This window comes from Xyrauchen texanus, chromosome 2 (genome assembly GCF_025860055.1).
Source record: "Xyrauchen texanus isolate HMW12.3.18 chromosome 2, RBS_HiC_50CHRs, whole genome shotgun sequence".
Lineage (NCBI taxonomy): Eukaryota > Metazoa > Chordata > Actinopteri > Cypriniformes > Catostomidae > Xyrauchen > Xyrauchen texanus.
Window position 1 is genome coordinate 1,417,197 of NC_068277.1, and position 25,083 is coordinate 1,442,279.

General features: G+C 40.9%; 1 protein-coding gene and 1 long non-coding RNA gene across 8 annotated transcripts in view; one reads left to right on the forward strand and one right to left on the reverse strand.

Moving 5' to 3' along the window:
• Positions 1–25,083, forward strand: part of nrxn2b (neurexin 2b) — a 786,445-nt gene that overhangs the window by 199,014 nt on the left and 562,348 nt on the right. The window lies entirely within an intron of this gene.
• Positions 10,305–10,765, reverse strand: LOC127653742 (uncharacterized). The gene is made up of 3 exons (XR_007971860.1): positions 10,684–10,765; positions 10,513–10,598; positions 10,305–10,427 (listed from the first exon to the last, which is right to left on the reverse strand). It is a non-coding gene; the product is annotated as an uncharacterized LOC127653742 (long non-coding RNA).

The following is a 25,083-nucleotide window of genomic DNA, read 5'->3' on the forward strand; positions in this document are numbered from 1 at the left end:
CAAAATGTTTCAGTTTTTCTTCTGTCCAGGTATCTTCAATTATTAATTGACATGTATTTTAAATACAGTTTTGGCACGCGGCATGTTTTGGTCTGTGTAAATGTTGTTGGCTGTTACTCAATCTTTCAAACTTCACGTTATGTTCGATGTTCGACAATGGAGTTTGGTGGCGTAGTGGGTTAAAGCACATAACTGGTAATCAGAAGGTTGCTGGTTCGAGATCTAACTGTAGGAGAAATGTGTAACGGATTGTGTGTCGCCGCACCCCGTTAAAACAGTACCGCTCAAGGTGAATTTAGCAGAGCAAGTTTCAACACAGACTATATCGCCACACTTGGTTCAGAAATGTGTTTATAGTGTGTTCAGACCGTCGAGTGTTTCTGATGTTGAAAGTGTGAATCTGGAAGACCTGTTTGTTGTTTTAGCTGATCTTGAGATGGACTGATGAGTTTTGTGGGAGTGAATTTCACTTCAGTGTTAAATGTGAAAGACTTGATTTATCACTAGAGAACAAGAGTTAGCTGTAGCAGACACGGCCGTCTCTGGACGGTGTAAATATACTGTAATGCTGTAAATACTGAAGGTCTTCTGTGTGTTGGATGTGTGGGAGGAAAATCATTTCCATCAGCGACTGATTCAGCCAGCATCACACTCGTGAGACAGAAATGAGAGTGAGAGACAAAACCGTTGGCAACAGCGTTCTTGTCCGTGCCAAAAGGAACTTCAAAGGCGTCTTCATTTGCTAATGTGCCTCATTTCTGCAAGAGCCATGCGTGTAAGCAGGTTTTTCTACAACACAAATATGCCGTGTGGCATTGACTCCCTTCAGAGCGGAAGATAATCGCATTTCCTGCAGGAACGCCACATACTCTGTTCACACCCACATAACTGGCACGCCATAGAGCCGCTGTGTGTGTGTGTGTGTCCAGGATAGCAAACCTTAACATTGTGCGTGTGATGTTTTGCCAGTGTGTGTGTGTTCAGAGGGCAGGGTGTGAGGTGGGCGGGTGTCAGTGTTTGGTGTTGTGTGGGTGGCACTGCGGTGATTTCATATGACCGTTGGACAGGATACACGCATGTCAACAACATGAAAACATGCCAATGAAGCATCACTCTGATCTATACAGAGGATCCATGAAAACAGAACAGATGGTTTTACTCGAGTGATGAACACACATGATGTGATGACCTACACACACACACACGTAGTGTTTCCATGTTTTATGGGGACTTTCCATAGACATAATGGTTTTTATACTGTACAAACTTTATATTCTATCCCCTAAACCTAACCCTACCCCTAAACCTAACCCTCACAGAAAACTTTCTGCATTTTTACATTTTCAAAAACAGAATTTAGTATGATTTATAAGCTGTTTTCCTCATGGGGACCGACAAAATGTCCCCACAAGGTCAAACATTTCGGGTTTTACTATCCTTATGGGGATATTTGGTCCCCACAAAGTGATAAATACACGCTCACACACACACACACACACACACACACACACACACACACACACACACACACACACACACACACACACACACACACTCTCTCTCACACACACACACATACACACTCTCTCTCACACACACACACACACACACACACACACACACACACACACATACACATACACGCTCTCTCTCACACATACACACACTCTCACACACACACACACACATCTTATATCTGTTGATTATGTCTGTTACTATCCATATTTTTGTAATCAAGTAATCGGAAATGTATTTAATATCTCAGATTGCATAAAGTTGTCGAGGTGAAGCCTCATTTGGCTAAAATGTGTTCATGAGCCTTTAGTTTTTATCTACAGTTGAATAACAACAATACAATTATTGTGAAGAGAATATATTAAGACATCTGATGCCTAAAGCAGATCTATAATGTAATATATTTAATATATATTATGATTGAATATGGACATTAAAGGGACAGTTCACCCAAAAATGAATATTCTCTCATCATTCACTCCCCCTCATGTCCTCTTGTGTGTGACTTACTTTCTTCTGCAGAACACAAATGAAGATTTTTAGAAGAATATTTCGGCTCTGTAGGTTTATAAAATGCAAGTGAATGGTGACCAGAACTGTGAAGCTCCAAAAAGCACATAAAGGCAGCATAAAAGTAATCCATAAAACTCCAGTTTAATCCATGTCTTCAGAAGTGATATGATAGATGTGGGTGAGAAAAAGACCAATATCATTTTTATTGTAAATCTTCACATTCTTCTTTTGTTTTTTGCAACTTGCATTCTACTGGGCAGGGAGGAGAATCTACAGTAGGGCAAAATTAATTATTGATTCTCAAAAGCCATGAATCGATCTTTTACTCTATGTGCAACCATCCACTACATTGAGAGGAAATCACTCGCATTTGCAACCAAATTACACACACTGCGACTAAAGATGTGTGTGTTTGTTAACTGGAAATGTTTAGATTTAGTTTAGTAATCGTGTAGTTTATTCAGCAGCGAGATCATTCACAACATATTGAGAGTAAAAGTTGTTCCGTGTGATGTGTCTAAAGATGAGATCCACACAACACATTTATCATTGAATAATGTCTTAATATCCGTTCTGTTCTGTACAGTCGCATATTGATCAAAAGTAAAACGAAACATTTATTTTTGATCATGCATGGCACAGATGAGATGAACACTAAACGACTGTGACGTCATCTACAGGATTAATTCTCCAGAAGTTTTCAGGAGCTTCTTTAATGAGTCATTGTGTGAGAACCGCACAGGAAACCTGCATCACTCATCTCACCAACACACATGCACATGAGAGCCTGTTGCCATGACAACATCATCAACCTGCAGCACTGATGTGATCGACACGTTCTCAAACCAATCAGAGCGACTCCTGTGATATTCCTGGAGCACATCTCGTCTCGCTCACTCCACAATGACTGTGGATATTATTAATGTCTGTAATAAAGTCATCACACACACACACTGGTGCGGCGGCTGGTTAACGTGGCACTTTAATGTGACATGATCCACACTCTGAGTTTGCTCATATGCTGCTCTACAGATACTTTTGGTAACAGGTGGCATTTAGTTTTTTTCTGGTTATTTCGGCTCGTAAAATAAGTCTCCAGGCAACGCTGCACTGCTATTTTACAGCACACTGAACTGTCAGCTTGTAAAGTCGGTTAAACGTTGTTGAAATATTTGTTTACAAGCTTCAGTGCATTTCATTTTCTACTAATCAACTTTTTTTCATTGCTGTTGTATTTGTTCAGTCACTTTACATCTCTCTCTCTCTCTCTCTCTCTCTCTCTCTCTCTCTCTCTCAATTTAAAAGTACTTTATTGGCATGACTATGCTTGCTTAAGCACAATTTTGAAAACAGGGGCCGGTTTTTCAAACCCCTTCACACAGCACAACACCTCCGATCATTTGCGAAATGGCACACTTTTGTCAAAACTAAACAATGTCTTATAAAAACCGTATTTTTTTTCATTACATAAACAAAAGCATCATATGTTCTGATTCTGAATCAGTGAAACACTCCCATGCTTAACCGAAAACACTTTGAGCATTTACACAGAGAAAGTGTCAAAATAAATTCACCAAAACCACATGACACCAATTGTGCCGACTAATGAAAATATTTATTTATTTTCGTGTACTCAAGTCAGTCAAAACTGAACATTTCAACAAAACATTTTCCAGTTTTCAGTATTCAGGGGAGTATGGTGGAAGGCATTGAACTGTACATTGTGGGTGTTGATGAAACCAGTTTTGGACGAGAGCAGAACGATGGAAAGCAACATTATCCCAGAAGACAATGTATTGCATCTGGTCCCTTTGGTTTGCTGCTGTGATAATATTGTGTAATCTGTATATAAATGCAAGAATGAGGTCAGTGTTGTAAGGACCCAAGTTGGCATGGCGGTGGAGGACCCTGTGTAATGGTAGCACAAAGGGTAATGTTACCCCCACGTTGCCGTGGTACATTGACAACAGCCCTGTGGCCAATGCTGTTTCTTCCTCTTCTTCTCACTGTTGTCAGGTTAAATCCAGCCTCATCAATGTATATAAACTCATGCGGGACTTCCTCCGAACTCTCTGAAATACAGCAAAAGATCAAATTGTGTAGATAATTTTATGGTAGTTCTGCTATACAGTAACATGACATGTACAGTAAAGAGGTTATTCAGTACACAATACTACAGTCAGTGAACAAAACATACCACCACATATTCACGCCGCAGGACTTTCACCCTGTCTGAATGTCTCTCAAATGGCACTTTATACAGTTGTTTCATCAGAACTTGATGTTTTTTAAGGATACGGGCTATTGTTGACAGATAGACCTGTTGGACATTATTGAAAATTGTGTGATCATTGACAATATGGGCTTGAATGTCTGTAAGTCCCCCAGTAACACCAGAATCTGATCTGGTCGCCCCCAGTAACACCAGCATCTAATCTGGTCTCCCCCAGTAACACCAGCATCTGATCTGATCTCCCCCAGTAACACCAGCATCTGATCTGATCTCCCCCAGTAACACCAGCATCTGATCTGATCTCCTCCAGTATCACCAGCATCTGATCTGATCTCCCCCAGTAACACCAGCATCTGATCTGATCTCCCCCAGTAACACCAGAATCTGATCTGATCTCCCCCAGTAACACCAGCATCTGATCTGATCTCCCCCAGTAACACCAGCATCTGATCTGGTCTCCCCCAGTAACACCAGCATCTGATCTGTTCTCCTCCAGTAACACCAGCATCTGATCTGATCTCCCCCAGTAACAGTAGCATCTGATCTGTTCTCCCCCAGTAACGCCAGCATCTGATCTGATCTCCCCGAGTAACACCAGCATCTGATCTGGTCTCCCCCAGTAACAGCAGCATCTGATCTGTTCTCCCCCAGTAACACCAGCATCTGATCTGATCTCCTCCAGTAACACCAGCATCTGATCTGATCTCCCCCAGTAACAGTAGCATCTGATCTGTTCTCCCCCAGTAACACCAGCATCTGATCTGATCTCCCCGAGTAACACCAGCATCTGATCTGATCTCCTCCAGTAACACCAGCATCTGATCTGATCTCCTCCAGTAACACCAGCATCTGATCTGATCTCCTCCAGTAACACCAGCATCTGATCTGATCTCCCCCAGTAACACCAGCATCTGATCTGATCTCCCCCAGTAACACCAGCATCTGATCTGATCTCCCCCAGTAACACCAGCATCTGATATGATCTCCCCAAGTAACACCAGCATCTGATCTGATCTCCCCCAGTAACAGTAGCATCTGATCTGTTCTCCCCCAGTAACACCAGCATCTGATCTGGTCTCCCCCAGTAACACCAGCATCTGATCTGATCTCCCCCAGTAACACCAGCATCTGATCTGATCTGATCTCCCCCAGTAACAGTAGCATCTGATCTGATCTCCCCGAGTAACACCAGCATCTGATCTGGTCTCCCCCAGTAACACCAGCATCTGATCTGATCTGATCTCCCCCAGTAACACCAGCATCTGATCTGATCTCCCCCAGTAACACCAGTATCTGATCTGATCTCCCCCAGTAACACCAGCATCTGATCTGTTCTCCCCCAGTAACACCAGCATCTGATCTGATCTCCCCAGTAACACCAGCATCGGATCTGATCTCCCCAGTAACACCAGCATCGGATCTGATCTCCCCAGTAACACCAGCATCGGATCTGATCTCCCCCAGTAACACCAGCATCTGATCTGATCTCCTCCAGTAACACCAGCATCTGATCTGTTCTCCCCCAGTAACACCAGCATCTGATCTGATCTCCCCCAGTAACACCAGCATCTGATCTGATCTCCCCCAGTAACACCAGCATCTGATTTGATCTCCTACAGTAACACCAGTATCTGATCTGATCTCCTCCAGTAACACCAGCATCTGATCTGATCTCCTCCAGTAACACCAGCATCTGATCTGATCTCCCCCAGTAACACCAGCATCTGATCTGATCTCCTCCAGTAACACCAGTATCTGATCTGATCTCCCCCAGTAACAGCAGCATCTGATATGATCTCCCCCAGTAACACCAGCATCTGATCTGATCTCCCCCAGTAACAGCAGCATCTGATATGATCTCCCCCAGTAACACCAGCATCTGATCTGATCTCCCCCAGTAACACCAGCATCTGATCTGGTCTCCCCCAGTAACACCAGCATCTGATATGATCTCCCCCAGTAACACCAGCATCTGATCTGATCTCCCCCAGTAACACCAGCATCTGATCTGATCTCCTCCAGTAACACCAGCATCTCCCTCCACTCCCTCTTAAATTAATCATCAGAAAGTTGAATTCATTTTAGGGGGTTGGTTTGGGAGGGGGTCATAATATTTCATTACAATACATTACACAATAATAATAGTTCAAATTAATGCATGCACAAATAAATAAATAAAGTATATTCAATATAGGGATGCCGCATGTGAGTTTTTGACGCTTAGATTACAATCTTTACAAATTGCGGTTAACCGGTTTTACAATTATTTGTACATTTCCTTATTATGCAACAGCACTCATGCAAAACATTAATTTCATATAACAGTTGTCTAAATGTCTAAGTGGATGTATTTCTGAGGATATGTGGATGGTAAGGGAAGCCCTATAGTACGAAAACACATAAACACAAACACACTCACAAACGGAGGTATATAATAAAAGGCAACTCAATCTAGGGCACGACACCGCTTATGTGCATCTCCAGCTCAGTGATGTGCTAATGTAACCAGAGTGCTTCAAAAGTGTGTAAATGTAAGATTATTGTGAGTGCGCAACATGTAGTTCATGACATTAAGCTGTATTTTCTTCTGAATCAGTTTATTAAATGAATCTGTTGTTCTGTTAGATTTCCCAACATAAAGAATCAGCAACAGACTGTAAATACTGTCTCACAAATAAACCTGTGGATTGAACAAATCACCCAATTCTATGCCAGTGGTAGGATCTCTTATTAAATTGATTAGATTTAATTTGGTTTATGTAAAACAGTTAAAGGATGCGCAAGGAGGAGGCGAGAACCGGCTTGTCAATATAAATGATATTTAATGAGAACTTAAACCAAAAGCATACACAAACACACACATGACGGACATGCCCGTAATTTTCTCTCTCTCTTGAACCATCGTCACCGGCCGCCTTTATCCCTCGCGCGCCTCATCAGGCCGATTGGGGACCGGGCGCGCGATATTCCAACCGGCCCCGCCCCCCTCCGCTCCACACTCCTCCCGGCGTTATCTCAGGCCAGGGTGCCACCGGCATGACGTACACCCCCCCCCCCCAATCCCTGGGACGGGGTGTATCTTGCGTCCCGCATGGTCATCCCCACCTTCCTCGCCCTGGGAGGAGACAGGAGGGGAAGGCAACAACAACAACAAAAACAAAATAGGCCAGGGAAAAGGCCAACATGGTGCGACAGAGAGAGGAGAGAGAGAAAAAGCTCACTCACTGGTTCTCTGATGTACCGTCGCGTGGTCCTCGAACACTCCTCCACACTCAGGCGGACGACAGCCGCTCCAACCCCAGGCGAACCGGAGTCAAACCATCGACCCCCAGCGGGCAGAACGCGCCTCCGCTTTTCTGGCAGCAAATGGGGACACTCCTCCGCCCCTGGCAGCGGCTCTACCGCTCAGGGCAGTTGGAGAGTTTCTTCCCTCCTCCCCTCGTGGACGGCGGTCTCCCTCGACCCCTCCGTGTTTCTGGGGACGGCAGGGCACTCCTCCGCCCCCGGTAGCGGCTCCCTCGCTCTAGGCAGTCAGGTTATCCAGTCCCCATTTGCCCCGCGGACGACGGCCGTTCCCCGCATCCGGGCGGTCGGGCTACTCTGTCACCCGGAAGATGGCAGCGGCGCTCCCCAGGGTGGACGACAGTGTCGAGGACTCTGTGACGGACATCCCTCCTCCTTCCCGGGCTTCGGCACCAATGTAAAACAGTTAAAGGATGGGCAAGGAGGAGGCGAGAACCGGCTTGTCAACATAAATGATAATTTAATTAAACTCAAAACACACAAACATCAATACACACACGACTGACATGCCCGTAATTCTTTCTCTCTCGAACCATCGTCACCGGCCGCCTTTATCCCTCGCGTGCCTCATCAGGCCGATTGGGGACCGGGCGCGCAATATTCCGACCGGCCCCGCCCCCCTCCGCTCCACAGTTTAATTTTGGATATGCCACTAAAATAGGAAATCTTTTAAAACACCTTCAGAGATTAAAGGTTTAAAGGTACGAATTTGTGTTACACAGTACATATAATTTAAAATAATTTTGACACATTTCTATTCTTCATTATTGCTTGTAAAATGTTCAGTATGAATTCATCAGAACAATAAAGTCAAGAGAATCTGTCTGTTCAGCCGAAGGATAATTGGCCATGCGTTCCCTCTGTATTTCCTTAAGCAAAATAATGTAAAAATAACTTGAAGGTACTTTGACATAATGACATAAATTACACACAGTCAGATCTCAATCGGGAGTTTTGAAGTTACCGTGTTCAAAATAAATACGTTGAGTTGGAGCGGAACAAATATGTTCAGTGTGTTGTGAGCTAGAATCCCATTAGTGAGCTCTTCATGGCATGTTTGTGGCATTTCTGCTTATCTTTATATAATTATTGTGGCGTTCTAGTTTCACTGAGGAATAATGATGATGATGTAGTTTGATGTTAAACAAACTGCAGTACAGAGATGATGTTCTTCAAACGGCTCTTTCAGGATCATCATGTTTAATTCATCTCTTGTCAGTGTGAGATGTATCTTTTATTACATCATTACCCTTTACTTTGATTGACAGGCTTGAAAACCCCTCCTCCATGTGATGTTCATGCATATTACAGCTTGTGAGAACACGAGAACTCGTCTTCTATTGGTCGTTTGCGGGTCTCATGGGACTTCTCTCCATTTCCAGAGAGTGAACTTTTAGCAAACATCTCCGCTTGTAAAAGAACTTGAAATAATGAGCGCTTGTTGTGAAGCTCCAGAGAACGTTTGAAATGTAATGATTTTCTGAAGAACATATGCTGTCCAGAAAGCATATAAAATTATGCAACGATATCAAACTTGCTGTGGATTAACAGATCTATAAATCATCGTTCACACTGATGGATTAAAGTTCTGTGCAAGAGCACTGAAAGTGATAATGTTTAAAGTACATGTAGTTCACATTGATGGAATTCAGACCACACAATTATGCCAACCAGTGACAAGAAAAAGTATGTGAACCCTTTGTAATCAGCTGGTTTTCTGCATTAATGCTGATTAAATGTAAACTTCATTAAAGTCACACGTATAGACAAACACAATGTGCTTCAGATAACAACACACAAACACAATTATAATCTTTAATGTCATTATTGAACTCATCCTATTAAACATTCACAGTGCTCTGGAAAAAGTAAGTGAACCCTTGGATTTAATAACTGGTTGATCCTCATTTGGCAGGAATAACCTCACACAAGTGTTTCTGGTAGCTTCTAATGAGCGTCAGCTGCTGCACATATCCTGATATTATCCTGTAGGATATCTTGATAAACTTGGGGATTAATGTTTCCCTCGATGATGACAAGCGGTCCAGCCCACATAGCAGCACAACAGCCCCAAATCATGATGCTCCCTCCACCATTCTTCACCGTTGGGATGATGTTTTCATGTTGGTATGTGATGCCCTTTTTACACCATACATAGTGCTGCATGTTCTTCCCAAACAATCAACCTTAGTTTCATCAGTCCACAAAACATGTTCCCAGTAGTGTTGTGTCAAGGTGGTCTTTAGCAATCTTCAGGTGCGCAGCCATGTTTTGTTGGAAAGTAGCGGCTTCCTTCGTGATGTCCTGTCATGAACACCTGTTTAATGTTTTCTGTACAGTAGACTCATGACAGAGATGTTCACCAGTTCCAATGATTCCTTCAATCTTTAGTGAGAGTACCTATAGTATTAAATCATCTCCATTTATAGACAGTTTGTCTAACTGTGACAGATGAATATCTAACGGCCACTTCTAGTGAGAGTACCTATAGTACTAAATCATCTCCATTTATAGACAGTTTGTCTAACTGTGACAGATGAATATCTAACGGCCACTTCTAGTGATGTGACAGATGAATATCTAACGGCCACTTCTAGTGAGAGTACCTATAGTACTAAATCACCTCCATTTATAGACAGTTTGTCTAACTGTGGACAGATGAATATCTAACGGCCACTTCTAGTGAGAGTACCTATAGTACTAAATCATCTCCATGTGTAGACAGTTTGTCTAACTGTGACAGATGAATATCTAACGGCCACTTCTAGTGAGAGTACCTATAGTACTAAATCATCTCCATTTATAGACAGTTTGTCTAACTGTGGACAGATGAATATCTAACGGCCACTTCTAGTGAGAGTACCTATAGTACTAAATCATCTCCATGTATAGACAGTTTGTCTAACTGTGACAGATGAATATCTAACGGCCACTTCTAGTGAGAGTACCTATAGTACTAAATCATCTCCATTTATAGACAGTTTGTCTAACTGTGGACAGATGAATATCTAACGGCCACTTCTAGTGAGAGTACCTATAGTACTAAATCATCTCCATGTATAGACAGTTTGTCTAACTGTGACAGATGAATATCTAACGGCCACTTCTAGTGAGAGTACCTATAGTACTAAATCATCTCCATTTATAGACAGTTTGTCTAACTGTGGACAGATGAATATCTAACGGCCACTTCTAGTGAGAGTACCTATAGTACTAAATCATCTCCATTTATAGACAGTTTGTCTAACTGTGGTCAGCTGAATATCTAACGGCCACTTCTAGTGAGAGTACCTATAGTACTAAATCATCTCCATGTATAGACAGTTTGTCTAACTGTGACAGATGAATATCTAACGGCCACTTCTAGTGAGAGTACCTATAGTACTAAATCATCTCCATTTATAGACTGTTTGTCTAACTGTGGACTGATGAATATCTAAAATCTTCCAGATAACTTTGTAACCTTTTCCAGATTTATGCAAAGCATCAATTATTGATCATATGTCTTCTGAAATCTCTTTTATGCAAGGCATGATCCACGTCAGCTGATGCTTCTTGTGAATAGCAAACTGAAAATGTTTGAGTCAAAGTAGCTCTAACCCACACCTCCAATGTCGTTTCATTAATTGGATGCCAGGTTTGCCAACTCCTGACTCTAATCAGCGTTATTAACATCATTAGCCTAGGGGTTCACATACTTTTCCCAACCTACACTGTGAATGTACGAGTGACGTATTGAATATGTACAAGAACAACGCAATCGTTTGTGTAATTAGTTCAAACAGATTGTTTTTGTTTATTATTGTAACTAAGATGATCAAAACAGATTTGAAGACAAATTTATACATAAATGCAGGTAAATACAAAGGGTTCAAATACAGTAACTGCAGTTTTTTTATTAGATTTTTTTAATTAATTTCCTCCGTATGGATTATTGCATAAAAATACAAAATCTTCATGAATGAGCTAACCATCTCTGAGATAAATCGCAACATTACAAGCAGAAAGTCATTAGATCAAGAGTGATGTGTCTCAAATACTCAGAACTAACTCAATGTTACTGAGTGACCTTGAATGATGTTTTGGTGATTTTTGTGGATGTTTGAAGTTCAGCACTCACAAACACAGTGGCTTCATTTTACACACTTCATCTCAAACACAACACACTTATTTTATTCACAACTGTACTTGTGCAATCTCTCTATAAAACATAGCACACTTGATTTCATACCGTTATCTATCAAATAAACAATAGTTTAAAAATGTGCTCTATTGAGATCTTTTGCTGCGATTTGTGTAGTAAGAGCGGCGTGGTGGATCTCTCTCTTTATGGGTAGTGTAGATCTTCAGCAGGAAGTTGATTAATAAATAAATGTTTTCTAAATTATGTTAAAATCACTTCATAAGAATCATATATCATCAGTTAACAGTATCAGAGCTCACAGCAGGTCTGACTTTATTGTTTATGTGATTTTTACTTCCAGAATCAAACTGTTAAAATATGCCAGCACAGTTTTCTTACAGTGTTTCTGGCAGTTTGATAAATGTTTCTCCAAAACAACACATTTTCAGATTGAGTATCTGTTAGTGTGACTTTAGCATGCTAATTGCTTTCAGCTAAGTTTCTGGATAGAGCTCGTGTCTACAGCATCTCTGCTTGACAACATTAATTTCTCATTACTGTATGTTTTGTGTCGTACCTGCTGTGTGTTTTCTAATGGAGATCGCTGCAGAGTCGCACCTCTTCTCAATAGGGCTGGAGACGCTAGCAGACACATAGTGTTCAAGACATTACACAGAGCTTCATTAGTGAGAATTTAATGACAATATTAGAGTCTAAACAGTGAGAAATCATTTAGATGAGATATTAAACACTTATGAATCCTCCAGGGTTTATACGGTATCCACGTTTGAGACGGAGCCAGCGGTGTTTGATTCATAAAACAGCTGATCTGAGACAGACGTCCTGATGGAGACATGTCAATGTTCTACATGATGATTCGGGAATGTGGCAGGGTGGAGGGCAGGGCTGGGTCGTGATCATACACACCCGGTCCCTTATCAGGCTAATCAAGCCTTCGAGAAGGATAAAGGCCAGTGTAAAGGGATCGATGTAAAGGAGGCGGCGAGAACCGGCTTGTCAATATAAATAATAGTTTTAATAGAAAACTTAAACAGACACAAACACCCATGACAGACATGTCCGTAAATGATCTCTCTCTCCCGCACAATCCTCCGCAGTCAGCTTTTATCCCTCTCGAAGGCTTGATTAGCCTGATAAGGGACCGGGTGTGTATGATCATGACCCGGCCCGCCCTCCGCCCTGCCACAGGGAGTTTTGTGTAAGTTGAATAAAATATATATATATATATATGGAGTGGTGGTGGCGTAGTGGACTAAAGCACATAACTGTTAATCAGAAGGTTGCTGGTTTGATCCCCACAGTCACCACCATTGTGTCCTTGAGTAAGGCACTTAACTCCAGGTTTCTCCGGGGGGATTGTCCCTGTGATAAGTGCTCTGTAAGTCACTTTGGATAAAAGCATCTGTAAATATATATATATTAGGGCTGTCGATTTAATGTGCTAATTCAGTGCCATTAATTAAGTATATAAAAAGTAACGTGTTAAGAAAACACAATCATGTCTCCGGAAGATTCCTTACATCTGAGCAATTCAAGCTTGTAGTACCACCGGTTTTCTCCAGGGGGCAGTAAGTGTAACTTCAGCTGTAAGTAACGCACAAGTTATACAGAGAATAAAACACTCTTAATGAGTTTTCAAACACAAATCTTGATGACATCATCTTGCACTAAGTGTGTTTTTGTCCAATGAAATGCTGTTTAGAGTGAGAATGTTCCGCCTTCAGATTTGCGCTCCATCAGAATGTATTAAATGTGTATATCTGATGAAAGTTTATATTTAAGTCAAGACACAAAAGTACAATCCTGATTTCATGTGGTAAAGACGAGTAAGTCATCTTTGTGTACATTTATATCCTTAAAGAATATAATAAATATGAGATGAGACAGTTTCAGGACATTCAGGGTTTATTAATGTTTGTATGTTCGTCGATGTGGGCTGAAAGTTTTTCTGAGCGCACATGATCTCCTCCTCACACATTATTATTAATATTAATATTTATGTGAATGTATCACTTCAAATCAGGAGAATATGTCAAACTGAATGATTCAATGGCTTCTTCGGTTTCATTATATCATTATTGTTACAATAGAGGCAAACTGCTTTTCTCTGCTTGGAAAGCTCAAAAGAGGATTTCATTATTTTATTCTTAGTGTTTAAACTCTGAGTAAGACTGAGAACAAGCGGTCTATAAGGAATTACTGTACAAACTGTATTGTGCATACATTTCTGTTCTACTTGTGTCCTCAAACACAATTTCTCTTTCTAGAGCAGTCTGCCATCGTTTGGACAAACAGAGAGTCCCACCCCAAACTTGCACTGCTCGTTTAGTCATTTTATTCTGTATCGATCTGCTCAAACAGAGTTTTGATAGCCTGAAGATAATGACATACTACAGCTTTAAATTGTGTGAAATACTGGCACTGCTTTACATTGTAGCTGTAAATTTACTCCATGTTAAATCTCTGGTGTAAAATAATCTATTAATACTCAAGTGAGTTTAAAATTAATGGATCAGTCCATTTTAATGGGCTTGGATCTGTGTGCATGTGTGTGAGTGAGAGTGTGTGTGTGTGTGTGTGTGTGTGTATCTGTGTGTGTGTGTGTGTGTGTGTGTGTGTGTGTGTGTGTGTGTGTGTGTGTGTGTGTGTGTGTGTGTGTGTGTGTGTGTGTGTGTGTGTGTGTGTGTGTGTGAGTGTGTGTGTGTGTGTGTGTGTATCTGTGTGTGTGTGTGTGTGTGTGTGTGTGTGTGTGTGTGTGTGTGTGTGTGTGTGTATGTGTGTCCGTGTTTTTGTGATTTACCAGGACAATTTTGTAAGTTACAAACTGGTAATTACAAGGTTATTATGCTATAAATGTGATTTATGAGGACATTTCTAGTATAATTCAAACCGCTTAAAAATCATACTAAACAATGTTTTATTGAAAATGTAAAAATGCAGAAGGTTTTCTGTGAGGGTTAGGTTTAGGGGTTGTGTTAGGTTTAGAGGATAGAATCTATAGTTTGTACAGTATAAAAGTCATTATGTCTATGGAAAGTCCTCATAATGATAGGTAGACCAACATGAGTGTGTGTGTATGTGTATCTGTGTGTGTGTGTGTGTGTGTGTGTGTGTGTGTGTGTGTGTGTGTGTGTGTGTGTGTGTGTGTGAGTTTGTTCAAATAAAATATTGTTCATATTTTACTTCAGGAATATGAACAATATCCGTTATTCATGTTTGCTCATGGATCATATTGTGTGACCTCACAAACATTACATTACAAAGGTCTGCAAACACACACACACTCACACATGGTGTGCAGAAGTTAAACACACCGTTCTGCTGCTTTTGATAGCAGCCACCACCCACTTTAATTATTAACGCAGCGGAGGCGAGGAATCGAGTGCCTCACATCTATCATCCAGTGCTATATGTTATAATAACTTCCACTCACCCCCTAAATTATTAAAAATGCTTCAAATTCAGCATGAGAGAATTATTCAAGAGAGAGCTGAATGTCTCCATTTACGATTGCTGCAGATTTTCACATACACACACTCATATACTGATCTTATTCTATATTATAGTGGCGGTGTCTGTCAGGTCAATTAAATAAAACATATCACTATTACCCTGACAACTACCTAGTCATGCCCTAGCAACCATCTAGAACACCCTAGCAAGCATATCCTAGAACATCATAGAGACATGAGGGTGGGCTCTTTTAATTTGGCCCTCGTGGGATATTTAGTATAGAGCTGTAACACCAGTGTGTCCCCTACACAGTACATACTCAGAACATTAAACTGTCCATTAACCCTGAACTATACTCAAGTTCACAGTGACTCATGGGAAACAACTCAACACTTCAATCTAACTTGAAAACTCTCAGAGAACAGAAACTATAATGGAGAGGCCAGGAAGCCATGACAAATAAAAACAAGGATGCTCTGGAACACAAAAGATGGATTCTCCATGAATAAACGTTTCGAGACAGACGTACCATGAGCTCTGAGGTTGTTCAGTGATTATATATGATTCTGTAGAATTCACTGTGATGAGAACTTCATTACAAAACAACACCAACTAAATAATACAGTTTGTGTGTGTAACAGTTAAGTTAAATACCGATTGACACCCGATGTCAAAAGATCCAACCCTGAAGTCTTTGACATTTTGATGTAAAAATATCCCACAGATCCATTTCCAGCACAAGTCCATGGGCTTCGGTTGCTAGGGTGCTCTGGATGGCATGGATTGGCATTTGCTAGTGTTGAACTTAATGGCTGCTTGCTAGCCCGAACCAAAAGAGCCCACCCCATCTCTCTATGACATTCTAATCTGAACATATTGTCCCCCTGATCCTTTGTTAGTTTAAGTTATATTATGGGATTGTTTCCTGATTTTTCACCCACTGGGGGAACATCACATGCCCGATCATTTATAAAAGTCATAGCCAAATTCTCCTTAATAAGCTGGACAATTTGACACCTCATACAACAAATGGTGTAGTAGGAGTATGGGTTAGGTTAGGTCATGGTTAGTTTGTAAGGAAGAAGAAGAATAGGTATTTTGGAAAATTCCTAAATTAAGGTAAGAGTGCAAAAAGTAATAATAGCAACTATATAGATTTTGTGCACACAGTGAGAACCATATAGACATAATTTAGTGAGTCTGGTGTCTTGTAAAAGTACCCCATAGAACAGCTTTGAGAATAATAGCAAGGCCATTCTCACACAATGGAGTAAATCACCAAAGACATGTTCAACAGAAGAGTGGCAAGATCAATCACAAGAGCAGCAAAGGGAGGTATTGATGCGATGTTCATTTAGAAACAAAATCTTGAGTGAGTTCAGACACTGATGTTGGACAGTTGTTTGACTCACATGGAAAAATATTTCCAGAACAAATGCTGCTGGGAAAAAAAATCACTGTTACACTCCTGTTGCAAATAAAGCTTAAATGAAGTGAACATTTAATGATAGCAAATGATTTGAAATCTCTCTTCCGTTCTATTATTAGTGTGTTTATAATGAAGCACATGGCAGTATTTTGTAATATGTACATGGCAGAGTTACAGGCCTCCAGTTTGGCTGCAGGCTCGTTGCATGTTGTTTTACTGTGAGACTTGTGAAAGTGATGGGGAGCTCCCTGTGTTGCTGTCGGCTGTGCCTTTCTCCCCACACGCTCCCATATGGCCAATCAGACTGCAGGAACCTCAAATCCTGTTTAAACTGGCATCGTTCCTTCAGTTTAGTGTCATGATGCCAGAAACACTGAATGTGAGCGTTGTTCATATGTCATATGCAGTATTCTCACAATGAAAATTTCTCAATATCATATGAACAGTGCTTGCGCTGCTTCCTGTACTCAGTGTTCATGTGAAGACCTTCAGGATAGTTGCATTGTAACTAGAGTTTGGAATCAAAACTGAAGGGCCAGTTAAATATTTTAAAGCTGTTGGTTGTTATATTGTTTGGATATTAAAATACTTTCTTGTGTGTGTGTGTGTGTGTGTGCGTGCGTGTGTGTGTGTGTGTGTGTGTGTGTGTGTGTGTGTGTGTGTGTGTGTGTGTGTGTGTGTGTGTGTGTGTGTTGACAATACCTATCAGTAATACATTGATAGTTAATAAAGAGTGTAAATACTGTAAAAACGTAATCTCTTTTTTTTGAATGACTCAACATGAGGCAATTTCTGAATCAACCAATAACGTGAGTTTGGGTCGGGACTAACTGTTTGAGTGACCAATTTCTGATGGAAACCTGTTTATTGATTTATGATATTTATAATATATTTTTAGTTTGATGGCTTTACAGAAATTAAGGCATGGTCATATTTACCTTAAATACAGTTATATTAATGAAAATCTGCGAGATCGTGAATTTCGCGTGTTGGACTTCCGTTGGCGAATAAGTCCCCTCATGAATTTAAACTGGAGTTCAAGTTTGGAGGCAAATCTTGCTGCATTGACCAATTGAAAGTTGCTTGGTCTGGCATTGACCTGTGTGTGACCGGTGCTTTGTACTCAGCTACACTGAATATTTACAATGAACAAGGATTTATTTTAGCAACAATTTCTTATAAAACTGCTGCATTAAAAAGAGGCTGTTTGGCAATACATTTTTTGCTGGTTTCACAGACTCAATTTCCACCCACACCAAATGCAGAATTACACCATGCAAAGGAAAATGTGTCCGTGCCTTTACAGAAAGACCGACGGCCAGCTAGCTAATCAATTGGATGGATGGATAGACAAATAAATAGATAGATAGATAGATAGATAGATAGATAGATAGATAGATAGATAGATAGATAGATAGATAGATAGATAGATAGATAGATAGATAGATAGATAGATAGATAGTGGTTTGTTTTCATTTGTGTTTTTGTTTTTTTCATTTCTGACAGTTGGAGTTTGTGTAGTCTTGGCCTGTTTGATTATTCTGTCAATGTAAATCTTTGGGATTTTTAAAATGTGTAAATGTCCACTGTATGAAATCCAGAAGTCTGTTGGAAAAGTCATAGTAACCTGAGTCAGAACAGTCTGAATGTTTGCACCAAGTATGTTTGATGGAGCTTGAAAGCTCAAGGAGGAGTTACAATTGATCATTTTGTTCTGTAGAATTTAATGTCTTTTGAATAACAGTATTTTGGCATTGTCAAGCCAACACAATTATGGTGTGTTCACATTATTGTTGGAAATACTGTAATTATGAGATCACAACTTGGACCTTTAATAGCAACACTAAAAACCCCAAAACAGATTTTTTTGTTTGAAAAAATATTTTATTACATTAATTCACCTCTATATGTACTTGTAAAACTTTAAAGAGATTGTAAAGCCCAAAATGAAAATCTTGTAATTGTGTACTCACCCATGTGTTGGTATAATCCTATATGAATTTATTTTTCTGAACACAAAAGAAGAAATTGTGAATTGTTTTGTGCTCAGTGATGTCATACAATGGCAGATTAAGGTGACAACCTCTTCAAGCTTCAAAAGAACTCAAAAGTATAATTCAGACGTCTAATAAATGATTACATGAGACTCATGATGGTTTGGAGTTAACCTATGTAATGCCGAAAACAGAAAACAAGTGATCGATTGAATGTACTGTCATTGGTCACTGCTGGTTAGGATCAATACTCTGATTGCCATAGGAAATATCTGTTTGATTTCAGAGTACTCTGTTCAAAAGAATAAGGCTGGGCATAGAAATGCATACATTTTTCCAGACATGTTTAGGAAGTTCTGCTCTCTGTTTTCTGTGCAGCTGTGTTGTGTTCTGTTGTCTCTATTACTGTGGAGGACCTGTTTTAAGATAAACAAAACAAGTTTTCACCTGAACACCTCAATGTCGCAAGGGTGCTGCGTTGTGATAAACAATCAGACCAGATGACATTCCGGGAGACATTTTATGTCACAGCCCCCTCCTAACTGTCAAGGCAAATAAGAGTGGCTCAATTTTGATTGGATCGTGACAGGACCAACACAAACAAATGCCAAGCACAGCCATCAGATAAGCTGCTCTGACAACCGTCAGACACCCCTCACAAGGCAGGAAAGATCTTCAAATACATTGGATAAGACTTATCATTGGTCCATGAGTGGTTTCTTAGCAACATCTTAAACCCCCATCTTAAGGTTTGCCCCAAGACCAGAGTTGAGATAAAGCCCATTAATATTCTTCAAGACCTCTCGAAGCAGTTGCCATGTGGTAAAACTTGAAACAAAGAAGTCACAAAGACAGATCTTTACATACAAACTTTTATTCCTAACGTGGACACCAACTGCAACACATCCACTCCATGTTTGTTCACAGAACTGTTTATGCAAATTGCAGTTGTTCACTTCACACAATCTTTCACACAAACTTAACTATGGTGGTATAAATTAACGCAAGCATAATATTTAACCTTTCAATATCATGTTTGGTCTCTATATACAGGAAAAAAAAATGACAAGAGTATTTTTGAAGAGGTTTGGAAAAGGAACAATGCATAGATTACATTTTAAAGACATTGTTTTAACTATGTACTTACAAATATTTAATTGTTCCACACAGAGAAGGGAGGGAGGGTGAGCCACACTGTGTGGGCCCCCTCTGATGTCAGCAGCTAATCATAACGCTGAAACAGGAAGGCACCAAACTGAAGGTATAAATCTTTCCTCCGGATGACCACACCTTTGTCCTGAGTCCCCGCCCAGAAGGTCGTTAACAGGATACACTTCTATAACACTTCTCCATTCTGAGTTCCCGGCTGTTCATGTTCGAGACCAATAACAGAATAATAATCAACATTCTGAATCTCTGGCCTGAGTGGTAGGAGATGTAACAGATTACAAACCATCCATCGTGCTAAGTCTCCACTTTACAGAGAGAGAGAGAGGATAAAGTATCATCCAACATTCTTAATGTCCATACGGGAGACTGTAGAAGATCAACCAATTACCAAGTCTCACTACAAGAGACTATTGCAACGGTTCAGAATCCCTATACCAGGGAGATAACTACAGTAACAAGGTTTAGACGTGCAAACCTTCTCTTCAAGTTTCATGCATCTACGTGTTCCAGATAAAGAGCTGTATATCTTCATGTTCCAGATTGCAAGAACCCTCTCTGTGCTTCCAGGAGATCAGCATTCCTCAGCTACTTCGTGTCCAAGGCCATTGAAACATAATCCAGCTCCTTCCCCACTGTAATGTGGCCCTGAGCTACAGTTGGAAGATGTTGCCATCAATGAACTGATCGACCGATCGAGAAGAACATAAATATCACTACTAAACCTCTTTCCAGAGCCTTGGCATTAGTGTATACTATCGGTTTATGATTCTCTAATGTTCTTTAGATGGCATAATCTGTGTATCAAATGTCTTGCAAAGAATCTTGGAGTTATTTTTGTTTTAATAGAATGAAGGTTTTCACCTTGTTATTTAACAGAGAATTGGCCATTCATCTTTCCATAATATAATAGTCATACTTTGCCATTGCTACATCCAATTCAACCACTTGCAACTTTCCATCCTATGCACTTTTATTCACATATTCATTTATAATATTCTTTTAGCATATTAGTACCATTTTGTAGTTTTGTTAGTTATTCTTGTTTATCTTTTTGTAAATAAAACTCATTTTATTAAAACTGTGTGTTCCTTGTTTTGATGATATGGAAGAGCTTTAAAGAGTTCGACCGAATCTCATGAATCATTCAGATTAATCAGATGACCAGCTCCCTCCAATTTACATATTTAGAATTTATTTAATGCTCCATTTGGATCATTCTTTTACTGTTAAGGTGAAAACTTTGGTACCCAGAGGATTGAGGGAGGGGCCGTTTGATATGAATATACACGCACACACCTTAATTGACGTGCCATCAAAAATCAGAATAGTAGTATCCAAGACAGATTAGAGTGCAACAAGAATGTTTTTTTTGTGACTGATGTTCTTTTAGCCATTTTTTTTAAGACAGAAATTGAGTCAGCTTCACTGATGGAGTTGGGAAGGTCATTCCACCAACATGTTATGATGAAACCAAAAGTCCAGGAAAGGGTTTTGGTGCCACTTTGTGTTGGTACAACAAGGCACCATTCCTTAGCTGACAGTGGGGTCGTGCCCATCCAATACCACCTGCCAGCAGGTCATCCCCACCTCTTCAGACTTGGGAGGGTGACAAGGGGAGGGAGAAAACCAAAACAAACAAAAAATATGTTGGAAAGGCCAACACGTAGTGACAACGGGAGAGAGAGAGAGAGAAAAAAAACGTATTCGCCGGTTCTCTGATATGCCGTAGCCTGGTCCTCGGCCACTCCTCCACCCTCTAGTGGACAACAGCCGTGCCTACCCGGATGTATCAGAGGCAATCCTCCAGCACATGGCGGACAGAATGCCCGATGCTTTTTCAGTGGATGGTAGGGGTCTCCCCCAACCCTGACAGCGGCTCTACTGCTCCAGGCAGTAGAGGTCTCCTCCGCCCCTGGTAGTCAAGTCAAGTCAAGTCAATTTTATTTGTATAGCGCCTTTCACAACACACATCGATTCAAAGCAGCTTTACAGAAGATCAGCATTAACAGACGATAAAACTGTAAAGTCGATGAATCATCATTGTGTAATTTAGATAAAATACAATTCTTAATCATGTTTAAAAATAATTCAATAATAATTGTATTAATAACCCCAGTGAACAAGCTGTAGTCAGAGGAGAACTACTAAGCTGTAGTTCTCCTCTGACTAACCCCACCCTAACCCTAAACCAGACTCACTGTGGGGGCCAGTATCCCTCTGACTAACCCCACCCTAACCCTAAACCAGACTCACTGTGGGGGCCAGTTCCCCTCTGACTAACCCCACCCTAACCCTAAACCAGACTCACTGTGGGGGCCAGTTCCCCTCTGACTAACCCCACCCTAACCCTAAACCAGACTCACTGTGGGGGCCAGTTCCCCTCTGACTAACCCCACCCTAACCCTAAACCAGACTCACTGTGGGGCCGGTTCTCCTCTGACTAACCCCACCCTAACCCTAAACCAGACTCACTGTGGGGGCCAGTCTCCATCTGGCTAGCAGCATGAATATAATGTAAATATTACTTGTGTATAGTTAAAATCATGGTTTAAAATTATTAAACTAAGTAAGGGTTAAGGGTCATTGTTTAAACATTGATTGTGTTTGAACTGTAAGATTAATGACTCAAGTCTTTGAAGTCCATCTTGATTAATTGCAGAAGTTCACATAGATGCAATTGTCCTTGTTAATTGGCTGATGAAGGCTTTTGTTGGCAATAGTTAGTCTATATATTCCATTTCAAGATCGTAGTCCATCAATAGACCGAGGTGATGCAGGTTGGAGTTGGTATCAGTTCATCCTCTGAAGTCCGTCATAATAGACTGAAGTGATGTTTGGCTGGCACCGGCTGCATTTAGTCATCATCATTCAGCGACATGTAGCAGTGGAGTCCAACATGAAGCAGGAATGGTGCTGGATCCAGCCGGTTCTGGTCACCTCAGTATAGGAGTCACAAGGTTGAGTCAAGGAAACAAATAAAATAATATAAGCATAGATGCCATTACATTTATTGCAGAGTTAGAGATCATGCTCAATGTTTCTGGTTTCTGGTTCCGGCAGACCCAACTAAAGCAGCCTAAAGGTAGTGGCCCTGACAGCTCCAGGTGGTTCTCCCCTCAAAGTTGGCAGCCGTTCCTCCACTCTTAAGTGGACGGGCTCTTCCGTCCCCCTGCGGATGGCCGTGGCTGCTCTGTTGGGTTGAAAGAGAACGGAGGTTATGGCGACAGGAATCCAAAGGCAGAGTCTGTTTTAATATAGATGGGTGAGTCGTGTTGAATTGCACAAAGTAGTGATCAGAGCTTGTCGTGGTGTATGATGAGTCTCCAAGGACCAAAAGTGGCCTTCCATCTTCCGGGAAGGAGGACATTTTGTCAGCTGACCTGGAGAGCGATAGATGACAACAACATGGATTTTTGTGGGTTGCATTTAAGTAATGGTATGGAATTCAAAAGAAGTATTGTTACATAGAGAGTATTGTGGTGAAAAAGTCCAGTTGTTTTGAATGAGCAAACCTGTTCCTCCACCCCTACCGGTGTGTCGAGGGGTGTGAGAGAAGGAGAAGTTGTTGGAGAGGGCAGCGGGTGTTGTATCCTTTGGACGCATCCATGTTTATGTCAGTGCAAGGATGCTGAGGTTGGACTGTGTGGTGAAGGCTGGAATGAGTGGTCGTGGTGTAGTGGTCTAAGCACATAACTGGAAATCAAAAGGACACTGGTTCGAACCCCACAGCCACCACCATTGTGTCCTTGAGCACTTAACTCCAGGTTGCTCCGGGGGGATTGTCCCTGTAATAAGTGCTCTGCCAAATGCATAAATGTAAATAAATGTAAATGGAATGAAGTCAGCTTTGTTTACTGCTTACTGACTGTTCCAGAGTCCCACTGAGAAAGTGAGCAGAGGATGCGCTGAAGTGCAAAGTGTCTGTAGGTTGTGTGGGTTGCATTGTGTCATGTGTCTGTATTGTGTAAACTGTCTGTGACAGAAAACAGGGATGTGCTTGAGGGCATATGTTATACGTTACGTAGACATATTAGAATGTAGACGGAAAATATAGGAGAAAAAATACAATTACAGGATACTTGGAGGCCTGGGTAGCTCAGCAAGTATTGTTGCTGAATAACACCACAGGAATCGTGAGTTTGAATCCAGGGTGTGCTGAGTGACTCCAGCCAGATCTCCTAAGCAAACAAATTGGCCCAGTTGCTAGGGAGGGTAGAGTCACATGGGGTAACCTCCTTGTGTCGCTATAATGTGGTTCTCGCTCTCAATGGGGCGTGTGGTGACTTTTGCGTGGATGCCGCAGAGAATAGCATGATGCTTCATATGCCGAGTCTCCACGGTGTCATGCACAATGAGCCACGTGATAAGATGCGCAGATTGATGGTCTCAGAAGCAGAGGCAACTGAGATTTGTCCTCCGCCACCTGGAGTGAGGTAAGTAACCACGCCACCATGAGGACCTACTAATTAGTGGGAATTGGGCATTCCAAATTGGGAGAAAAGGGGATTAAAATATCACCAAAAAACACTTACAAGAAACTTAAGTGCTATGGTGAGTGGCGGCTTGTCAGTGTCCTTGCTCAGTGGACTCCCACAGGTAGACTCGCTGGTCTTTATAACAATCAAGAGTCTCATGAATAATTTATTAGACTTCTGAATTATACTTTTGTGTTCTTTTGAAGCTTGAAGTGGTGGTCACCATAAACTGCCATTGTATGACATCACTGAGCACAACATTTATTCACAATTTCTCCCTTTGTGTTCAGAAAGAGAAAGAAAGTCATATGAGGTTATAACAACTCAGGGGCAAGTAAACAATAAGAACAAAGAAAACCCTTCAGTTAACACTGGCTACAAACAAATGAGTATCAAACAGAAATATACTGTATGTTCACTACCTTTATCTGTCGAGGTCGCTGATATTCTGGTTCTTTTTACATCATGACGGTCAAGTCTGAGTTTTCATAGAATTTACAACTTGCAATTATGAATATGTGAACATTATTTAAAAGTTGGTATCTCACAATTATGGTAAGTTCAAACATTTCAACTGTTCTCTCTTCGTCAAAATAACTCGTTAACATAAATGTTAATGAAATCATTTGTATTGTAAGTGGATTTCCTTATATTAACTGTATCACACCAGAGGTGCAAAGGCGAATGGTTTTCTGAGATCAGTTTATTAATAATTGATTAATTTGGGTTCTGTGTTTTAATAGTGCTTGTAAACTCTTGTCAACACTTCCATCTGTGAGACGCGCTGTGTTCTGACTCATTCGCTGGAGGTGGATTAATGGTGATTTTACAGTTTAATTAACGCCACCCACCCA